The sequence below is a fragment of the Leopardus geoffroyi genome, chromosome B3 (assembly GCF_018350155.1).
Source record: "Leopardus geoffroyi isolate Oge1 chromosome B3, O.geoffroyi_Oge1_pat1.0, whole genome shotgun sequence".
Taxonomy (NCBI): Eukaryota; Metazoa; Chordata; class Mammalia; order Carnivora; family Felidae; genus Leopardus; species Leopardus geoffroyi.
The window spans coordinates 116,896,923-116,920,365 of NC_059337.1; the positions used below are offsets into that span (position 1 = coordinate 116,896,923).

General features: G+C 40.0%; 1 protein-coding gene across 17 annotated transcripts in view; it reads left to right on the forward strand.

Annotated features, from left to right (window-relative positions):
• SIPA1L1 (signal induced proliferation associated 1 like 1) overlaps positions 1–23,443 on the forward strand; it is a 482,475-nt gene that overhangs the window by 141,760 nt on the left and 317,272 nt on the right. For all 17 annotated transcript variants that reach the window (XM_045451411.1, XM_045451407.1, XM_045451426.1 and 14 more), the window contains one exon: positions 10,662–10,743. The gene's annotated coding sequence lies outside the window, so the exon portion shown is untranslated. The remainder of the gene's footprint in view (positions 1–10,661; positions 10,744–23,443) is intronic.

Sequence of the window (23,443 nt, forward strand, 5' to 3'; positions counted from 1 at the left end):
CAGAGCCTGATGCAGGGCTCGAACTCACTGTGAGTGAGATCATGAGCTGAAGTTGGATGCTTAACCAACTGAGCCACATAGGTGCCCCTCTGGGTTACAACTTTTATCTTTTTTTTTTTTTTTAACACAGTTTTGTTTTTGTTTTTTTTACACACTAAGCCCTATGCCCAACATGGGGCTTGAACTTACAAAACTGAAATCAAGATTCGCATGCTTTACTAAGTCAGCCAGGTGCCCCACAACTTATCTCTTTTATCACAATGGTTTTATTGTTGGCAAATGTACATGTGAAGCAAAATTAGAAAGGTAAGGTAATGCAGTTGACAGAATCAAGGTTTTAAAACACATGTGTTCTAGGGGCGCCTGGGTGGCGCAGTCGGTTGAGCGTCCGACTTCAGCCAGGTCACGATCTCGCGGTCAGTGAGTTCGAGCCCCGCGTCGGGCTCTGGGCTGATGGCTCAGAGCCTGGAGCCTGTTTCCGATTCTGTGTCTCCCTCTCTCTCTGCCCCTCCCCCGTTCATGCTCTGTCTCTCTCTGTCCCCAAAATAAATAAACGTTGAAAAAAAAAAAATTAAAAAAAAAAAAAAATAAAACACATGTGTTCTGGGGTGCCTGGGTGGCTCAGTCACTTAAACATCTAACTCTTGGTTTTGGCCCAGGTCATGGTTTTGTGAGTTTCAGCCCCTGCGTCGAGCTCTGTGCTGACAGTGTGGAGCTTGCTTGGGATTCTCTCTCTCCCTGTCTCCCTGCCCCTTGCCCCCCAACTTGCACTGTCTCTCTCTCAAAATAAATAAATAAACTTAAAAAAAAAAAGGAAGATGCACATTCAAGGAGGTGAAATTGGAGGGGGCAGAAATTTCATTCTTTCATATTTGAAGCATAATATGTACAAGTACATAAATATACAGTATATATCTGTGGTATTAACATTTCATGGGGGAGCATGATTAAGGAAAATGTCTAAAACGTCTTCTTAGGGAGTGATAACAAAAAAAGGTTGAGAAACACTGCTTCAAAAGAATTCAAGGGTTGGCTGGCTCAGTCGGTGGAGCATGCAACTCTTTGATCTTGGGGTTGTAAGTTCAAGCCCCACATTGGGTGTAGAGATTACTTAAAAATAAAAATAAATCAAAAAAAAAAAAAGGATTTAAAGGGTTGGAATGGTGTGCTAAAATCTGTGGTGGTAGTGGGTGGAGAGACACCTGAAAATGTCTACATTTAGGACCAAAGACCCTGTTATAAGATTGGAATATTTCTTTAAAAAAAAAAATTTTTTTTAATGTTTATTTATTTTTGAGACAGCGACACAGCATGAATGGGGGAGGGTCAGAGAGAGGGAGATCCAGAATCTGAAGCAGGCTCCAGGCTCCAAGCTGTCAGCACAGAGCCCGACGTGGGGCTTGAACTCACAGACTGTGAGATCATGACCTGAGCTGAAGTCGGATGCTTGACCGACTGAACCACCCAGGCGCCCAAGATGGGAATATTTCTTGACTTCTATGCTTATGTGGAGGAAGAAAAAAAATAGTGTTAAGTTTCTTTGTTAATTTTATTTGACCTTAAACTCACTATGAGTCTGCAAGGTGGATTTTGCTAAGAAACAAGTTAATGCAGCCTTAGGCTTCATTTATAAAAATGGATGTTACAGAACTTAAGAGTGTTAGCATTGTATTATACCTCAAACTGGCCAGAACCTGATCTGGAAATCTGAAAAGTGGGAGCGTCCAGTGGATGATCAGGAAGATGAGAGGTCCCAGAACCACGTGGAGAAATGTGAACGAAGCCAGAACAGAACTGGCTTATTGTTCAGTGTACCACAACGACTGTAAGAATTAATGGCTCGAATCCACAAACAATTGAACTGGGCAAGGCTGTATAATTAATAAATGAATGAAATCAGTATTTATTAAGTGCCTGCTATCGACGCTAGGCATTGTTCTAGGCACTGGGGACTCAGTACACACTCAGCAAAATGGACAAAATACTTGTGCTCATGGAGCGTAGCGTTTAGTGCCTGGAGACCGGCAATAAACAAGGTAAGTTTGTAAAGTATATCCAGTAGGTGGAATAGTATTCCGGTATTGACAAGTACTAAGGAGGAAAAGTAAAGGGTGGAGGAAGGATGTAAAATATTGGGGAGTGGTGGACATGTTCGTGAAGCCAGGCCAGAGAAAGCCTTAATGAGAAGGTGATTGAAAACAAAACAGAACTTTATATTACAGTATAAAGAACATAAAGAGTGCAAAAAGCACAAGTACGCAGTGGGATGAGTTTTCTTGAAGTGAACACGTTTGTGTCATCAGCACTCAGATTAAGAATAGAATGTTACTGGGGCGCCTGGGTGGCGCAGTCGGTTGAGCGTCCGACTTCAGCCAGGTCACGATCTCGCGGTCAGTGAGTTTGAGCCCCGCGTCGGGCTCTGGGCTGATGGCTCAGAGCCTGGAGCCTGTTTCCGATTCTGTGTCTCCCTCTCTCTCTGCCCCTCCCCCGTTCATGCTCTGTCTCTCTCTGTCCCAAAAATAAATAAACGTTGAAAAAAAAAAAAATTAAAAAAAAAAAGAATAGAATGTTACTAGCCCCTCAGAAGGCTCAGTCACCCCTTCCCAAAGTATTACCCCATTGATCACTAATTCCAGAACTTGCTATTGGCCTGTTTGTGAGCTTTATATTAATGTAATCATGTGCAATATATTCTTTTGTTTCTGGCTTCTTTCATTCAACATGGTTTGTGAGATTCATCCGTGATCTTCCAAGTATTTGTAGTTCATTCATTTTTGTTGCTGTAGAGCTTTCCGTTGTATGATGATGATTCCTCGGCAAGTGAATAGTGCTCCCTTTTCTGTGTTTGTCTCTGGTGAAGACGTCTATGGGGGATGTAATTAGAAGTGGACTTGCTGGGTCGTGTGGTATGAGTCTGTTCATTTTAGTAGATACTGAGAAACAGCTTTCCAAAGTGGTTATCCACCGGCATGGTGTGGGAGCTCCACATTCTTGACAACACTTGATATTTATTGCCTGCCATTTAACTAGCTGTTCTGGTGGGTGTTAGAGGTATTCCACTGTGGCTTTAATTTGCATTTCCCTGTAGATTTAGGGCAGGTGAGGACTTTTTCATATGTTTATTGGCCATTTTGATACCACTTTTTGGGGCGATGGAAATGTTCTGTATCTTCATTGTGGTAGTGAGAGGTGGTTGGTTATGGATGCGTTCTGAGAGCAAGGCTGACGTGATATGTTTATGATCTGGAAATGGGGTGGGGAAAAGAGCAGCCAGGAATGGCATTAGGTTCTATTTTTATTTTTTGCCTTAGCAACCTGAAGGAGGGGAGGTGGGACGTTGGAGATAGAGAAGGTGCAGAAAATCTGGAGCAGTGGTACCAGACTTGCATGTTACAGACCTAATTTAGAAAAATTTTCAGCATTTTACGAAGAAAGGCCATTTGGATACGAAAAGAATAGAAAGGACATGGTCTCAAAATAAAGAGCAACCCTTTCAATTGCATAAATGTAGCTAGCCTTATGAAATACTCATAAACGATCCCCTCACCCCTTATCTCCCTGAGGACCTACACTTGTGGGCATTGGTTTGCAGACTAACTTTGGAACTCACTTATCTGTAGTATTACATACGTATTTTTTGTCTTCGATATTACTGATGAATGAGCATCATCTCTATCCTTAAACTTGCAGTAGATTGAGGTTAGAGTCTAAATATGAGAAGCCATAAAAAAAACTTCAAAGCAGGCCATGTGTCATTTCTAGCCCAGAAATACTCCATTTCTTAAAAAAAGAGCCAGAGCAAGAGCCAGGTGCATCTCAAGGGCACATACGGTGCACGTGTAATCATAGTAAAGCTCTGAACTCATCTTAGTAACTTCCTTGCCTTGAAGCTCTATGAAATTATTGTTTCTCAGATATTGTTTTGAAGAAGCCAAGCTCGGAGTTTTCTTTAGCAAGTTCATTTGCCTCTTCCTTAGGGGAAAGTACCATTATTTTTGACTGTTGTGTATTTCCATTCTCCCCACCACCAGTGTGAAATTAGCTAAGTGTGCTGCAGAGCATTAGCTAAAAGCAGTTCGGGGCAGCTGGAGTCGCTCTGAGTGCCTGTGACCCAGAGCGTGGTGGGCGCTAACTTCAGCAGACCTGTCTGGAATCTCTGTTCATGCATACTTGTGCTGTCCTTTGAATCGAATACCCACTCTCAATTTGGCAGAGCTGAGTCGCCTTCTGAATGAGTATCATTGCCATTAATTGGCTTCAGAAGTGCGTAAGTGATCTTTTACATAAAAGTTTTGCCTTTGAGTATTACCCGAGAAATATTCTGTGCAGTTTGATAATAATAGAGTAATTTGATTATTCAGAGATATCAAATGTCCTTTGCAAGATTCTCCTGCCATTTCAAAGAAAAGTATTACTAACCACTGATTACTTTTCTCATCTTTGTCAGCTGGTTTTATGGGACTTAATGTCTTTCTACCAAGAAGAGAGTTTTATTTTAATACATGCAATCACTTCTTGGTGTTTCCAGTCTGCTTTTGGTGTGAGATAAGAGGGTAATATTTTACTTACCTGATGTGCCTGTGGTTTTAACATTTTGGTCTTGCCCCGAGGGATGGGTGAAGGTAAGTGAAAAGTTCATTGCTGCTTTGTGAATTAAGTTGTGCCTTGGCACAGAGTGCTGATCATTTTGGCGTTGCAACACGGTATTAGATCACCTTGTCTGCAGTTTGGGAATGTTTGGGAAAGTGCAGGCTTCTCCATAAACTTGAGCTGGTATAGAAAGTGATGTTTATTGTATCCTGTCCTCAAATATCTCGCCAAGTTACTGTCATCAGACTCTTTATTGATAGAAAATTAGTTAGGCAAAAATCATTTTCTTCTCCTTGCGTAGCAGAGGTGATGAAATTTATGAGAAAGTGCATATAAGGGAAGGTTGGAAGTGTTGATTATGGATTTGAGCCCTGGCTGGAAACAAAGAATGCTTGACTTACAGTGGAATGTTCAGTGTGTTACTCGTGTCTTTCAATCTCCGCTCTTGTATATGGAAATAATGAAAGGGATATGTGCCGTGTGAATTGGTCAGGGTTTTTGGTTACAGATACTGAGATCTATTCTACTGAGTGTAAGCAGAAGGGGATTTATGAGGGGTGATAGGCAGCTTAGCAAATCGTCGGGAGGGCTGAAGAAAGAGCCCATAGGCTGAATTTCTGGGAATGGTGGTCAGTGCTGCACCGTGGAACTGGCCCTGTGAGGGGGGCTGCTGCCCCTGCCTGAGTCAGGATTCTCCAAATCAGGAAGCCAGAGCCAGGATCCCTCCACGCTGCCAGCAGAGTGGCTGCTTCCCCCTTGCTTCTTTTCCCACGTGATGTGACTCTGTCCTGAAGGAGTCCCGTGTGGTACGTGTGGTTGGCAGAACCTAATTCACAAGCCTTGCCAATACTGTAGGGCAAAGAAAGCTAGAAACCTAATCCTTCCATCCCAAACCACTGTATTTGCTTTCTTTTTAATTCTGCGTTGGGAAGGTAAGCTTTCCACAGAAGGGAGCTGGTAAACAGCGGTGAGAGCAAGTACAGATTTGGGGCCTCTGAATACGATGCTTATCACAGCACCTATTTGTAATAGTATAGTAGTAAGAATACTAATAGATTACAAGTAACTTTGAAGGAAGCCTACCATTTAAAAACATGCTTTTTAAAATTGGGGGTGGTAGTGCGTAAGGAATATTTAAAATCCCAGCAGGTGCATGCTTGTGTTAGTTTAGGATTTCCGTATTAGTTTAATAAGAGTATGTTGATAATAAAGCCAAGACAAAAATAACTGTCTTTTTTTTTTTTTTGCAAGTTCTTTTGTCCTTAGTCAACTAGTCCAGATTCGTTCTTGCGAATCTTTTGATCCGAGAGGGAGAGTTAAGACTCTGTGCATGGGTCAGTATAAATTCGTTACTTTCTCAGAAGAACAAAGTATATGGATGTGTGATGGTAGGTTAGCATTATTATAATTTTTTGGGTGTGGTTATTTACCTAACTTTTTTTCTGAAATGGATCTAGCCCTGGAAGGGATTTGGAAATCATGTGGTCCGGTGCTCTGATGTCATAGTCGAGGAAATCGAAGGCCAGGGAGTAAAGAGATTTGCTCAGGGTTCGACAGCTGGTTGGTAGAGGAGGCCTCCTGATTCCACAGCCTACCTGGTCTTTCCCCAGTAACCTCTCTGGGGAAGCACTGGTTTCTCCCCATTGGGATGAAGCTCCAGTGCCTCCTGGGCTCTTGTGCTGAGATTTAAGTCCTGGTGTCATAGTTTGGATGGCTCAGTGGGTTGTTGGTTGGATAATACTGCGTGCTATTCTTCTGTGCGTCAAGTAATACTTGGAAATTTATTCCTGAGTTTTAAGGAAAATGGATCACAGAAGTAAGAATTTTGTTCAAACTAACACGGGGCGGGGGGGTGGTGGGGAGAAAACCCCTTCAATGACCATGCCTAATTGAAGATGTAAGTTTCACTTGGCGTAAACTGATGTGCAAAAATGAAGGCGGTTTCCCCACAGCTCTCTTCTGTTTACACTTCTGGGCTGTTCATAAATTTGCTCCTATGCCGTTCTTTTGAGGAGGCGTTGCTGGTACACGCACAGTCAGTACAAGGTAAAAATTACTAGGAAACTTTAGTTTGACTCACTTCTCAGCTCCTTCAGGTCTGTGCTCAGGTGCTGCCTCTGTTGTGAGCCACTTAAGATTGCAGTTTACCTTCCCTTCGTTCACTCCTGAATCCCCTTATTTTGCCGCCCTGGACTCCTTTTCCATAGCACATGGTCCCTCTCATGATACAGATGTATCTCCCATGTCATTTTTGTTTATGTTATGTTTACTGCTGATGAGTACCTGATATATCTTACGTCTGTCTTACGTCCATGTATTCTGTGGGTTGTGTCTCCATTAGATTACAAGCTCCATGAAGGCAGACTTTTGTCAGTTCGTGTATTCCCACCAGAAGAGTAAGTGGTGCCTGCCCGTAAGAGGTAGTCAGTATACAAATGCATGAACTTGGCAGAAGCAACTACTCTTTAGGGTTTCTACTAGTAAAATGCCAGGTTCACGGTCCTCATGTTTATGTTTTTTTCATGTACTCACCGGGGATGGCAAAATCACCAACTGGTATGTGAAGAAAATAAATTATCTTAAGAGTATGAGTTGTGTTGTAAACAAGTTTTCTGGAACTTCTTGCTTATTTGGCAATAAGCAAGAAACTCAGTTTCAGATGAAAAAAAATCATTACATTTGCAGATATTAGTGGAACATGGAACATATTCTTTAGACTTTAAAATGTAGATTACTAAATGGTCAAAATGTACACAGAAATTCTCAGATACAGATTTGGGTGGTAGCTGGTTTTAAACCTAATTGATAGAAAAGCTTTTCATTTTCAGCATTGGTGGCTCATAAGCCAGGTTTCAGACTATCAAGGTCCTGAGGCGGCAGGGGTGGGAAGAGGAAGGAGTCAAGGTCTGGGGAGAGTTGAAAAAACACTTAGTAGTCATCCAGATGTGAAAGTACATTTCCACACCTGTTCCTAGAAGTTGAAACACAAGACAGGGAGATACATTGAATGCAGATGAAGTCCATCGTTTTCTAAAATTTTCAAAATTTTCACTTATCTAACCTGGTGGTAGCTTCCTGCTAAGTTCTGGGGCATAATGTAACTTTTAAATGTTCATTTTTATTGTTTAAAGATATATTTGACTTTTAGAATTCAAGGGAAATAAAGATGATCCTTAATGTCTTAAGAAGATGTTAAGAAACCTAGGAAATATCTTGGAAATAGACTATACTGGCTTTTTATGTCAGCTTGAGCCCAAAGGGTAAATGACTTGCCCGACATCACACGATGAACTCATGGTAGAATTGGTACTCATTTTTGTCACAGGTTTTAACTGAAGTGTCCTTAAGAAGAGAGGAGTGTACAGGCCTTGGAGATAGATAACCTAGGGGCAGTTATGAATTTGTTCATAGATTTATGTTTTATCTTAAAGGTTTCAAAAATTCATGCAGATGTTTCATCCTATACAAATTGCATTCTTCTCTTTTGATGTGTCTAAGCATGCACATTTTGTGCTTGAGGAATGGTCATCTGGAATTGGAGGAAATGAACAGAATCAAAGATCACCTTACATTATTGTGTTAGAAGTGTTTAAAAAATCAGAATCTTAAAAGAAAGCTACAGTGGAGCAATACATTTATTTGATCTGCTCTGAAGTTAAAAATACATTATAATAGAGGAAATTAATTATAGTGCAGTGAAAATATACCTTGTTTTCACCTCAACTTGGGAAGAATGGATTGCTGTTTTTGTTAATTCAGCATTCTGTAAGTGAAGTAAGGCATCTTGCTTTGTATTTTTTTTTTTTTTTTTTTTTTTTTTTTTTTGCTAGAGGTACAGGTTTGGAAGCGATCAGTAAAAAGAGGCTTTTAGTTGCACGTGGGTAGCTCGGTCGGTTAAGGGTCCGACTTCGGCTTGGGTCATGATCTTGCGGTCCATGAGTTCGAGCCCCGCATTGGGCTTTGTACTGAGAGCTCAGAGCCTGGAGCCTGTTTCGGATTCTGTGTCTCCCTCTCTTTCTGACCCTCCCCCATTCATTCTCTGTCTCTCTCTGTCTCAAAAATAAAAATAAATGTTAAAAAAATTAAAAAAAATAAATAAAAAGAGGCTTTTGTATATAATTTTGTACATATGGTTTCCCTGAAGATTAGATCATGTTTGTGTGGAGAAAGACAGCCAGCCCCTCCTTACCCCTTCCCCAAGCAGGGAATTAATTACTCTAAAGGTTTTGCTTCTTAATCTTTTGTGTTAATCTTTTTTTTTTTTTTTTTTTTTTTTTTTTTTGCAACACATGGTTAAATGAGATTTTTATCCTGCAGACTGATTTGTAGCTTGATTTTAATAGGCTCCAAAATATCGTTTCCACAGTTGATGAAAGGGCAGGGTGTGATAGGAAGAGCCCCAGGCTGGCAGTCAGGAGATTTTGACTTAATCTTATCTGTAGGATGAGGGTTTTACAGTGGTAATGGGGTACTGCAGTCTCTTCCAGCTTCAGGAGCTTATGATACGTATTTGTTCATAATCTGCTTAGTACCTCCATACCCGTATTTCCTAAAATGTAAAAATTTACAGGCGGTGTGCGTGTTTCAAGTTTCACGGTCTCCCCAGGAAGCAGTTCCCTCAGGATGAATACTTTGGGGGCCTGTGCCCCCTCGCTTCAGTCTGGCTGGTGGGTTCTATGTGACTGCAGGGGAGTCACTCCGTGAGAACTTGTCGAGCAGTCACTGGTGACTCATGAAAGACCCTTCCTTCTGCTGCTAAGCAGCCTAAGTTCCATTAGCCTCTTAGCATTTTTTTTTTTTTAATTTTTTTTTTTAACGTTTATTTATTTTTGAGACAGAGAGAGACAGAGCATGAACGGGGGAGGGTCAGAGAGAGAGGGAGACACAGAATCTGAAACAGGCTCCAGGCTCTGAGCCATCAGCACAGAGCCCGACGCGGGGCTTGAACTCACGGACCGCGAGATCGTGACCTGGCTGAAGTCGGACGCTTAACCGACTGCGCCACCCAGGTGCCCCAGCCTCTTAGCATTTTTGAGACAACCCCCGAGGGTGAGGAATTTTCAGATGGGGCCTGGAATCTTTAGGAACTGGACAGTTGCCGCCCTTGAGCAGTTTGTCACTTGGAGTCCTTGTATTGATGTTGGAAGTAGCCATCTAAATTTTTGTGGTCTTACTACATTTGCAGATTTTCCACTGGTCAGAGGTGCAAATGTGAGGAGGCCTTTGGCAGAAAGGCCCCCATGATTGTTTCACCACGCTAGTGTCACGTACCCGTGGTCTCTTTCTCCTTGAAGTTGTCCCGTGGCTTGTGTGTTTTCAGTTGTGTGTATCACACTGGCTAGTTTACTAGCTCTAGGTGGATACGCAGAAATACCCTGCAGAATTAACTGGATTCACGTCCCAGTCTGGCAGAGTTGTATGTTGAGAAGCCCAAATACAGAATGTGTTGGCAGGCACGTCCTGGCACATGGTGAGTGATTTGTGGGTGGGAAGCAGTGCAGCTCTGTGGTTAAGACAACCGGGCCGGAAGCCCCTGCTCCACGATCGCGCTTGATTGTAGTTTAGTGCCCAACACAGACTCGTTTGTCTTTTTTTTAGAAATCGTAGCTCCAAGGTCAGAGACAGCCATAAAGCCCCTGGATTATTTTGTGATGTAGCTCTCATTCTTTTTCACGTCTTCTGGATTTGAAGTTTTGAAGATTTGAAGTTTTGTGCTCAAGTACAGTCTGGATGGAGTAAGGTGCCCGTTAAAGTCTTCTTTTGAGGCTGAAGAAAGCCTTTATTTCTCTTTCATTTCCCCAAGGTATGACAGTATTAGAGCAGATGGAAGGCTGGAGTTTGAGCTTAAGTTGTGTGAAAACTTTATCAGCCAATTGGCTGACTCTTAATGATGAGACAGGAAGAACCACCCACGTTTTCCATTTTGGATTTGAGTCACAGAAAACAGGTTTCCTGCAGAAACCATTTGGCTTCAACAAGTGTACGGAAATCTCATCTTTGATCAGATTGATGTTTTTATCTTCATTGTGCATGTATTTCCAATTAATTATTTTCCCCTTTTTAATCCATAGGTTCAGTTTCAAATGTGAATGACAGTAAACTAATATCCAAGATTCCTGTATAAGAAGGAGATCAAAAGGACTGTACTGTCAGGTAAGGAGCTAATTTTACTTTATCTTTAATAATACACAGCTGCTTTGGCAGGAGTCTGGCATGTCCCCTACCCCCTTTCACATGAATAGAAGTATAGGTGAATTTTTTAAAAGGCAGCAAATTGATTACGCTAGACAGGTTTCCACCTGTTTGGGATTATAAGAGGTGTCAGCCGAGTTGGCTACTTAAAACCATTAGAGAAGCAATCAATATGTGATGGCAGTTAACACACATACACACTCATAATGGCCTAAAGTTGTATTTAAGTTTTTTTGTTTTTTTTTTTTTTTTTAGATGGAGGAAGGAAATCATCCTTTCTTCTAATACCTACCCTTTCCTTCCCATAATTGATCGATTACTCTGTCATCTATTTTCCATGTATTTGAAGTTTAAACACATAGATGATTTTCAGATTAATTTCTCTACCTCTGTGGCATCCCAAAGTACAAGAATAGCTCTGGGCATAAGAGATCATAGGAAAAGCCCTGTACTTGAAGTAATTTGGAATTTACAGGCTAGTATTTAGAAATGAATTTTCCCCTGGAGGAAAGGGAACTGTGCAGACCAGACACAAACAGCTCCCCCCAGTCAAAAAAACATTTGCAGAGAAAACATTGTGCTGAGTTGGGATTGTCATAGTTTTCTGGATACAAACAAAAGCATATTTCATAGAAGTCATATATTGGCTTTTTAATCAATTACCTAGTTTTTCTAATTGATTTTGAGGCATTGAGTCCTCCTCCCACCCCCATATTAGCTTTTGCACCTCATTACGGTGGTTATTTTTCAAGTTTAAACTATGTAAAATTCAATTTTAAATTAATAGCATCCTTTGAAGAAGGGCTGTGGCAACTGGGTGAGTAATCCAAAAATCACTGCTCAGTAAAGCATTGTAGGATGGCTCTCGTAGCAGGCTCTGTCTCCTGACTGTGTTACCAGTGAACAGAAATTACTTTGCAAAACATGAGCACACCAGCAAAGAGAGCTCAGTAGAGACAAACTGGCTTGGGATTTATAACAAGCTGCAGATGGTGTATGGACATGATTTCTTTCCAGTTCATCCTGGGATCAGCTTAGTCAGACCTCTGTAGTAGTTCTTTTTTTTTTTTTTTTTTTTAACGTTTATTTATTTTTTGAGAGAGAGAGAGACTGAGCATGAACGGGGGAGGGTCAGAGAGAGAGGGAGACACAGAATCTGAAACAGGCTCCAGGCTCTGAGCTGTCAACACAGAGCCCGAAGTGGGGCTCGAACTCATGGACCGCGAGATCATGACCTGAGCTGAAGTTGGATGCTCAACCGACTGAGCCACCCAGGTGCCCCTGACCTCTGTAGTAACTCTTAACTCACCTCCCTGCACGGCTCTCTGCAAGGGTGAGATCCCCTTACTCTCTGCTGAGAACTCTCCTGGGCCTCTCCCACTGCCTGTCGCAGCAATTCTCAAACTTTTGGGTCTCAGAAACCCTAGCATTAAAATTGTTGAAGCCCCAAGAGAGCTTTAGTGTTGATGTTGATTATATCCATTACTACTTACTGTATTGAAATGGAGAAAAATTTAGAACATTAGAATATATAAGCTTGCATTCCCTTAGCTGCAGAGTGATGACATCATTGCCCCTTAGCTGCAGAGTGATGACATCATTAGTCCTGCAGTTTCTGGCAAACACTGTACATTTAGGAGAGAAAGAGAAAGAAAAGGCAAATTGTATACTATTATATTTAAAAGTTAGATTTATTGAGGCATAACTTATATACAGTGAAATTCACCTTTTTAAGTGTTCAGTTCTTCTCTGGGTTTTGACAAATGCATTGTGGTTGTGGAAGATAAAGAACATTTCCATCACTCTAGAATGTTCCCCTGCCCTTAGCCTTATACCCTCTGACCTTTTTCTGTCCTGTAGTTGTGCTTTGTCCCAAATGTCATGTAAATGGAATCGCAGAGTCGTAGCCTTTTGAGGCTGGCTTCTTTCATTTAACATAATACATTTGAGATTCATCCATGCTGTTGTGTGTATCACTGATTCTTTTTTTTTTTTTTTTTTATTGCTGAGTCTTATTCCAATGTATGAAAATACTTCTGTTTGCCCATTTACCAGTTGGAGAACATTTGGGCTGTTCCTAGGTTTTGGTGGTGATGTGTCCTAGCGTTAATATTAAAACAGTTTTAACCTTAACCTTTAACCCTGCGAGGGTCTCAAGAATCCCCAGGAGCTGGAGACCTCTCTGAAGACCTCTGGCCATGTTGCCTGCGTGTGATGTGCCCTCTGTCTAGAACGCCAGGACCTAGCTCGAGGGTCTCCTCTGTGCAGGCCTTTCTAAGCCCTCTTCCTACCGTCACCCCTGGGCCCCATGTCTGGTCTGCTCATCACCATCTTTGAACTCTGCTGTGCCTGCTCCCAGGGCTCGGCAGTTACTTGAGGATGTGGCAGCTTCCTCACCTCTGAGGGCGATGCCTCCGCTCTCGGTCCCAGCACATGCCTGGTACATGTTTGAATGAATAAATAATAATTCCTTTACCTATGTGAGGCATTTTATTATTTATAAGAGATTTTCTCATAAAACATTCATCCCTCATTTTCAGCTCTGCAAAGTATATATAGCAAAGTGATTTTTTAAATATCTTTTATTTTTATTTTCATCAGATAAGGATATCTGTGGTCTTTACCAAGCTGTAATTTAGAATAACCCGGGTAGCTTTTAATAAACAGATTAAATGCTAATCTCTGGAGATCAGGCTTGAGTTAGTACTATTATTTAAAAAAACATCACTGTTGAACCTGATGTGCAGCCCACAGAGAACCATTGTCCTAGAACTTGGTTTACCGTGAAGTCTTAGCAATGACGTCGTTCAGACTGGAACCCTGATCCTTGACTCCTACTGGAATGCCTTTTCCTCCACACTCCGGACTCTCCCGTGACTCTCTTGTGAATAGAAGCACTATAGAGATTTAGAGAGCCTTGTTGTAAGATGACCGTGTTTTCAATTTGTGTGTTTTCAATTTATGGTGTTCTGGTGTGAAGACCGGAACAGTGAATTTAGGATGGGGGTGGGGCGGACTGTGTTTCCGTTTTGACTCTGCATTTATTAACCTTGGATTAATAAATACTTAAGTTTGTTCTCAGGTTTTTGTTTTTTTTTTTTTTTTGAGAGAGCTTGTGCCCATGCGAGTGGGGGAGGGGCAGCGGGCATAAGAGAATCTTAAGTGGGCTCCGTGCCCAGCATGAGCCCGGACTCGAGGCTCACTCCCACGACTGTGAGATCGTGACCTAAGCCGAAATCAAGAGTTGGGAGCTTAACCAACTGAGCCACCCAGGCGCCCCAGCGTCCATTCCTACTTTTGAAATAAGGATACTACCTTAAATTCTAGAAGCTTATTGTGGGGATCAAATTAGATACCGTGTTAAGAGACTTTAAAGGATTTATATAAAGGATTGCAAAATCCTTTTGTAAACTATAAAATGCTTTCTAAGACTTATTTTTACTTGATTTTAGCCTAGTCTATTTATTGGTTGAATTTCCTTGAGGCTCATGAGTTAAACAAGTAATATAAAAATACGGTGTCACTGAAATAGTGAAATAAAAGAGTTATGCAGAATAAGACCAAGAGGTTGTCATTGGTTGCATAGTTTTGATGCTTTGTGTATGAATTTAAGTGCATAAATATGTATACACGTGACATACTATTTTTTGGGGTTGTATCAACATAGAGTCTTATATATTTGTGTTCTTTTTAGTTTGAGAGCATGTTTTTGATCATTCCATATTAGAATATATAAATCCCTCTCATCCTCTCATTCTTCTTATAGCTGCATGATTTTTTCATATATTTTCATATTGTTGGACATTTAGCCTGTTTCCAGCCTTTTACTTTTATTAAAAATGCTAGTGAACATTCTTCTTAGATCTTATTAAACCCTTAGTTAATTCTTATTAAACTATTTAGCCTGTTTTATAGATACTGGGAGATAAAGCAGTAAATGTCTTGTTTATGAAATCTTAGACAGTTTCTGCTCAAGTCAGGATAGAACCTAGACTTAAAGGGGTGCCTGGGTGGCTCAGTTGGTTAAGCGTCTGACTTTGGCTCAGGTCATGATCTCTTTGGTTTGTGAGTTCGAGCCCCGTGTCGGGCTCCGTGCTGACAGCTCAGAGCATGGAGCCTGCTTCGGATTCTGTGTCTCCCTGTCTCTTGGCCCCTCCCCTGCTCATGCTCTGTCTCTCCCTGTCTCTCAATCTCAATAATCAATAAACTTTAAAAAAAAATTAAAAAAAAAAAAGAACTTAAGTCTTAAAAAAATTGTGGCAAAATATACTAGACCTTGGAGAACTTTTTCGTATGATCTTTGTAAATTTTGTTTTATTTTTGTTGTATTATCCTGTCACTATTTGAATAGACTTTTAAAGATTAGTGTGTATGTTTCTTAACTCCCTTAGCTGTGATTGCTTCGTACTTTTTCCTTGAATAGTAACAGCAATGCAACAGTAATGTCAGTACTTATGCTGGGCACTCTGCTAGGAGCTTATTATATACATAGTCTTATTTCTTCCTCTTAGTAACCCACTGATTTGGTGGTGTTCTCCAGGTTAAGCATTTTGAAATGGAGGATCAGAGAGGTCATATCACTTGCCCAAGGCTAGTTATGGGTCTAGGATTCAAAGGTCCTGCTTCCAACTACTATGCTAAACAGTCTGCCAGGATTTCACTGAATGAGAGATGGTACTTTTATTAATGACATCACAAATTACTTTGTAATTTACTTGTATGTGTATATTTTGCTTAAAAAATTTTTTTTTAATGTTATTTATTTTTGAGAGAGAGAGAGACAGAGTGCGAGCAGGGGAGCGGGCAGAGAGAAAGGGAGACACAGAATCTGAAGCAGACTCCAGGCTCTGAGCTGTCAGCACAGAGCCCAATGCGGGGCTTGAACTGGCGAACTGTGAGACTGTGACCTGGGCCAAAGTCAGATGCTCAACTGACTGAGCCCTACACAGGTGCCCCTATTTTGCTTTCTTAATGCCAGTAATAATTTCACCTGTGCAGAAATAGTCCATGCTTTAGAGTATTCGATTTTGTAGTAAGTATAATAAAAGCAATCTAGTAATTAATAAATATAAATGCTTATTGAATAGAATAATTGGTATTTTGGAGTGAAAGAGGCCACTCGATGGGGAATTGTTGTTGAATTCTATTTATTAACTAACAGAATAACCTTGGTAAATGAATGAATGCTGTTTCCTCACTGATAACATAATATTGGACTAAATAATTCACTCTGTACTTAATCAGCTATCAGTCCTGAATTATATTAGTGTGAATAAGAACATTCGTCAGTGGTAATGTAGATGAGTTGTGAAATGGAATTCTAGTAATGCTTCCCCTTACCTTGAGTAATAAGGCGAATACTTCTGGATGGGTTTGTTCATTCATGATGAACACAAGATTAAAATGATCTATCTGTGTTGATGAGAACACCCGAATGCAGCCTCAAAGTTTTTTTTAAGCACATTGGAATATATGTTCTTATAATTTTATTGGAGGCATAGTTTTGAGTATTTTAAGTAGCCGTGGGTGGTTATTTCTCAGTAATGATTATTATAGATGGAGTTTTAGTGACGATATGGTTTCACAGATTCTTTGTGTACTCTATGTCACTTTTCACTTGAATGATAAAACTGAGGTCTAAGTGGCATAGTCTGGAGCACATGTGATGGTCAGCTTCTTAACTCTTAGTCTCCTTAGTCTCTCCTTTTTAAGCCTTAAAATACAGTGGCTGGATGGTTGAAATAGATCTTTTGCTGGATTCTCAGCCTTAGAGACTGAATTCTGTATTTTTTAAGGGGCGCCTGGGTGGCTCAGTCGGTTAGGCGGCCGCCCTCGGCTCAGGTCATGATCTCGCGGTTCGTGAGTTCGAGCCCCGCGTCGGGCTCTGTGCTGACAGCTCAGAGCCTGGAGCCTGTTTCAGATTCTGTGTCTCCCTCTCTCTGACCCTCCCCTGTTCATGCTCTGTCTCTCCCTGTCTCAAAAATAAATAAAACGTTAAAAAAAATTTTTTTATAAAAAAAAAGAAAACTTACAGTAAAGCAGAGTTAAAACATCGGCATTTCATCTCATTCCTGTTTTTTAACTGATAAGCATTTTTATTTTTCAACGTTTATTTTTAATTTTTTTTTGGGACAGAGAGAGACAGAGCATGAATGGGGGAGGGGCAGAGAGAGAGGGAGACACAGAATTGGAAACAGGCTCCAGGCTCTGAGCCATCAGCCCAGAGCCTGACGCGGGGCTCGAACTCACGGACTGCGAGATCGTGACCTGGCTGAAGTCGGACGCTTAACCGACTGCGCCACCCAGGCGCCCCATAACTTATAAGCATTTTTAAAAGGAAATATTTTTGGCCAATGTTTCATAATTGACCAACAGAAGAGAATGTTGGTTCATCTTCCCGTGTGGATTTGTTGACTCCACAAAGTGAGCTTAGATCATAGGAAGCAATTGGGTGGTAGTGACTCTTAGTTGCTATTGATATGCAGTGGATTTCAGTCAATAACCCAGTGCAGTCTACTCCATGCATCACATTTTAAGTGTTCTCAGATTCATCTTTTTCTCTTATTTCTAGATTTACTGATTTGCTTGAATAGATCCAGAAACAGCATTGTATTTGGGGCTGCTTTCTGAGATGACACACCTCACCCTTCAGAGGAATTCATTTCTTTTTGGAGTTTGGATTTTGTTATTTTTATCTGTGTTCCATACTGTAATTTTCAGCTTTTAGAATGTAAATGCTCAAGTACATTCTGCCGCAGTGACTAAGGGGCATTATGTAAGGGTTTACCACCACCCTACCCCCTTCTTTTTAGTATGTGGACATCACATTCCTTGGCCAACTATTTGTTTTGCATCTGTATTTCACTGTAACCCTAACAAGTTCATTCAAGCAGTGGTTAGACTGAGGTTAAGTGGTATTATGGTTGTTTGGCAGGATATGGCCATAAACACTTCTCTTTAAATACGGAATGGCCTGAGGTGGCTGTAATGTTCAATTGCATAATCACAGATTACACTTGACAAGCACAGGAATGAGTACACGGGCCACATACATCTGCAGTGAGAAATTGCCCCACAGCATGGAGTCTACTGTAGAAACCATCTGTAGAGTTCCCTTGAGTGTTTTCTTAGATAATTACCTTAATATCATTCATTTAATTGGAATGTTTCTGATGAGATGGAACTATGAATAGCATTTCAGGGTTTCCAGAAAGCCTCCCACCTAACATCTAAAGGAATGAGTTAAAATGTTACAAGTGTTTTAAAAATGTGTATGCTCCTCAAAATTTTGTCTGTTTTCTCCTCTCTTTCTCCCCTCCCTACTGGTATTTTTGTGACGTGAAATCTATTTTACAAAACGTACCCTCAGAAATAATTCACTTTCTAGAGATTGGGTGGTGTGGAGTTTAGAGACATTCTATTTGAAATGCCTGGTGATGTGTCCATTCAGGGTGTCTCTGTGTGAATGTGAGGAACGGGTCTTCGGAGCTCTTAGATGGTACTGGAAAACACTGCAGGTTACCTTGGGCAGCCGAGGAATGGAAATCAAGTTGCTGGTTACTGTGTGTGGAAAGGCCTTTTGGGCATATTATATATTCTTTGAGGCTAATGTGAATATTTAAAAGAAAAAATTTTTCATTTTTTATATATATATATATGTATGTACATATAAACACACACACACACGCATGTATATATATATATATATATAGAGAGAGAGAGAGAGAGAGAGAGAGAGAGAGAATCTTAAGCAGGTTCCACACTCAGCACTGAGCCCCACGTGGGACTCGATCCCATGACCCTGGGATCATGACCTGAGGTGAAAATCAAGAGTCAGATGCTCCACCCAGGTGCTCCTGATGTGAATATTTGTGAAAAAGTGTTTTAGTTCCTTCATTGCCATTTTCAGTATTTATCAGGAAACCGGATATATTTGATATGGGACTCAGTGTTTCTATCGTCTTAATTTTTACTGAATGTTTTTATTGAACTTGTTTTTCAAGTAGGCATTTTAAATTTTGCCTTCTATAAGTAGGCGTTTTAAATTTTGGTTTTTTTTGTTTATGCACGTTTCATGTGTTTTATTCAAACTGATTTGTCTATAAACTACTATAAACTATAGACTGATTTGTCTATAAACTACTATAAAATACTTCCTTGTCAGAGGCCCCAAGGTTGACACTATAGATTTTTATTTGAAATGTTTATTATTTTAAACTTAATTTTTTTTTTTTTTTTTAGCAAAGTAATAATATCCCTGGTTTAAATACTAAGTAAAATTATAGTTCAGGCTTGAGAAGAAAAGTTCTTAGGCTCCACCTGTTGCTTTTCAGAAGCAGCCATTTTCAGGGTTTTCTTTTTTAACTGTTTCTTCTGGCATTTACTGCCATATATCTAAAGAAGTTATTTTTACTCCTATGGCTCGGCTTTTCGACTCTAAGCATTATCTTTTGACTATTTCCTGCAGAAGATAAGGATTTAACTTCCTGACTTGTCTTTCCCCATCCTCCCAGTGATAATTAAAAAAATTTAAAAAAAGTTTTTTTTTTTAAATGTTTTATTTATTTTTGAGAGAGAGAGAGAGAGAGAGAGAGAGAGAGAGAACAAGTAGGGGAGGGGCAGAGAGAGAGGGTGACACAGAATCTGAAGCAGGCTCCAGGCGCTGAGCTGTCAGCACAGAGCTTGATGTGGGGCTCAAACTTGAGAACCGTAAGACATGACCCAAGCCGAAGTTGGATGCTTAACCGACTGAACCACCCAGGTGACACCCAGATTACTTTTTTTTAATTTTAAGTAAGCTCCATACCTAATGTGGAGCTTGACTCACACATGCTCTACCGACTGAGGCAGCCAGGCACCCCACTCCCAATGATAATTTTATTGAATTTTTGGCCAAGCTGTCATTTAACGTTTACAGTATTATTTAAAAAAAATTTTTTTTTTCTAATGTTTATTTAGTTTTGAGGGAGAGAAAGAGACAGAGCATGAGCGGGGGAGGGGCAGAGAGAGAGAGGGAGACACAGAATCCGAAACAGGCTCCAGGCTCTGAGCTGTCAGCACAGAGCCCGACGTGGGGCTCGAATTCACAAACCAAAGAGATCATGACCTGAGCCGAAGTCGGACGCTTAACCGACTGAGCCACCCAGGCGCCCCAACATTTACAGTATTATTATTTGAATATTGGTGACCAGGGCCACAGACTATACTCAATGATTCTTCTTTTTTCTTTCAGAGATGGTAGTTACTTTGTTTTTGATTGGCTTAGCTTTCTGCTGGTCAATAATTTTCTTCTAAACATTCTGATAGAACTATAAGGACTCAAATGGTGAAACATATTAGGGCATCCATCAGTTCCAGTTTTTCTTGGCGTTGTCTACCTCAGTTCCATGTTCTGTTGCTGAATGGCTTGCTGTCACACCTCCACAAAGCTGCCATTTGGGGACTTCTCTTTATCACCCTGTTGGAGGGGGGGGTGGTCCATAGGTTGTTTCTTTTTCTATTTTGTGTTGTCATCTTTGTTGATTCCCAGATTTTGGTGGTGGTGGTGGTGTGTGTATACACATACCCATATGCCCAAGAGTAGAATTTTAAAAAAAGTTTATTTTTTAATTGTTTGCTGCCAATATGTGAGAAAATACTCGATTGTTTTTCAACTTTGTATCCTGCAGTGTTGCTAAATTTGTTACTTGTAATTTTTTTTTTATGTTTACTTATTTTTGAGAGAGAGCGTGCGTGTGAACAGGGAAGGGGCAGAGAGAGAGGGAGACACAGAATCTGAAGCAGCCTTCAGGCTCTGAGCTGTCAGCACAGAGCCCGATGTGAACTCGTGGACTGTGAGATCATGACCTAAAGCCAAAGTCAGGACGCTTAACCAACTGAGCCACCCGGCACCCCTGTAATAGTTGCTTCGTACATTTGCTGGAACTTTGCACATGAACCATCACATGATTTGCAGATAAGAAGTTTTACTTTTTCCTTTTAGATCTTTATGCCTTTTATTTCTTTTTCTTGCCTTCCTGAATGGCTAGGACCTCCTGTTGCCTAAAATGTGAAAAGGACACACATTCTGCCTGTTCTTCAGCTCGGGGGAAAAAACAAGTCAGTTTTTCACCTTTGAGTGTGATGTTGTTTTTGGGTGTTTTTCTTTTTTCTTCTTCTTTCTCTTTTTCTTTTCTTTTCTTTTTTTTTTTTTTTTTTTGCAGTTCATCAGTTTGAGAAACTTCTCTAACTCTTCCTAGTTTGTGGGAGTTTTATCATGAATGGCTGTTGGATTTTGTCAAACACCTTTTCTATATCCGATCTGATCCTATATTTTTCTCCTTTAGTCTGTTACATGGATTGGTTTTCAAATGTTAACCAATTGTTGGGAGTAGACTGTACTTGCTCATAATGTGCCTTTTTAATATATTATTAGATTTGATTTGCTAAAGTTTTGTTAAAGGTATTTGTGTCTATATTCATGAGGGATACAGTTCTGTAATTTTTATTTTTTGTAATGTCTTTGTCGGGTTTTAGTATTAGCATTCTGCTAACCTTACAAGGTGAGTTGGGCAATGATCCTTCCTCTGTTTTCTGAAAAAGTTAAATTTCCTTTTTGAATGTTTGATGGAATCCACCAGTGAAATCATCTGGAGTTGTTCTTTTGCTGCTTTGGAATATTTTTGACAACAGATTTACTATCTTTAAAAGGTAAAGGGCTAATTAGATCTTCTGATTCTTCCTGTGCCAATTTTGATAGATTCTATTTTTCCAGAAATTTATTTGCTTTATGTAAGTTGTGTCAAGTATTCTCTTATTATCCTCTTAAATGTTGACAAGATCTCTGGTGGTATATGTTTTTTCATTTCTGGTATTGGTGATTTGTGTTTTGTCTCTATTTTTGATCTAACTAGAAGTCTGTCAGTTTTGACAGTAATTTTAAAGACCTATATTTTGGTTTTGCTAATTTTGTCCGTTGTCTGTATGTTTTCTACTTCATTGACTCTGGTCTTTATTATTTTCTTCCTAACATGTTGGGTTTAGTTTGCTCTGCTTTTTATGATTTCTTAAGATAGAATGTTAGGGTCATGGTGATAGATCCTTTTCTATTTTCTTGAATTAAGCATTAAAGTTTTAAGTTTCCCTTTAAGTACTATTTTAGCTGCATCCCACAAATTTTGATATGTTTTACTTTTGTTGCTATTTGGCTCAAAATATTTCCTAATTTACTTTTTTGATTTTATCTTTGATCCATGAATTATTTACAAGTGCGTGGTTTGATGTTCATACATTTGGAGTTTTCCTAGGTATCTTATTATTACTGATTTTTAGTTTAATTCTGTGTTGTTTTGTGTGAATATGTTTTGTGTGATTACAGTCTTTTTATGTTTATTGAGACTGTATGGTCTTTCTTGGTAATGTGCCACGTGCATTTGAAAGGAATGTGTATTCTTCAGTTTCAGATTTTCTGTGAATGTCAGGTCAAGGTGGTTGATAGTGTTGTTCATATCTTCTATGTCTTTCCTGATTTTGTTTTTTTTTTTTTTTTGTCTAATTGTATCAATTGCTGAAATGGAGTGTGAACATCTGTTACTGTAATCATATCATTGCCTTTTCTTTCCTTCATTCTATTTTTGCTTCTACTTTGAGATGCATATACATTTATAATTGTTATGTCTTCATGATAAATTGTTCCTATTATAATTATAATGTTCTTTTTTCTCTGGTGATGGTCTTTGTCTTAAAAGTTGATTACAAACTCAGTGTGCATGGTAGGGCTAGTGTCTGGTATTCTCCTCTGGATGATTAGCTTGGGCCCTGCCATTTCAGTGACAGTCCCCAGGTGCCAGTTTCTAGTGATCTTTCATTCAGGTTGGTCACTTTCTCCTGAAGAGTCTTCCAGTCTGCTGGCTGTCTACTGGAGCTTGACACCTCATGTTTTCAGTGCAGGGAGTCATTCCTACCCACACTTATGCCTGGCCAAATCTTCTCATTAGTTGCATGCAGATTAAACCTCATTTTCATCCTTATTAGTAAGTTGCTCAGTTGTGGGATTAGGGAAATTTCCTTGATGCAGACCCTTAAACCATACCAATTCCTTTTGTTTTCAGCCTCACCCCTTATAGGATCTCAGTTTCTTAGCCCTTCTGGAATTGCGCATCATCAACAGACCTTTTTTTTTTTTTTTTAGTTGAATATTCTTCTTGGTGGCCTCTGCACTCCTCTGTCTTTAGCAGTTAGATTTCAGCTTTGTCCAGTTTGCTGAATCATTTTCCACTTACACATTGGTTTCTCATCTTTTGGAATTTTGTAGACATCTCTTATATGCTGTTGTCTCTTTTATTTTTCTTCCATTTATTGTCATTTCTGGAAGGAATGGAAGCAAGCATATATTCAGTCATCTACTTTTTTTTTTTTAACAATTAAAAAAAATGTCTATTTGAGAGAGAGGGAGAGCATGCATGAGCGTATGCATGGGGGATGACAGAGAGAATGGTTGAGAGAGAATCCCAAGCAGGCTCTGCACTGTCGTTGTGGAGCCTGATGCAGGGATTGATCTGTGTGAGATCATGATGTGAGCCAAAATCAAGGGTCGGATACTTAACTGACTGAGCCAGCCAGGTGCCCCTTAGTCTCTACTTTTGTTTATCTACTTTCTAGTTTATTTACATGAGGCTTTTTA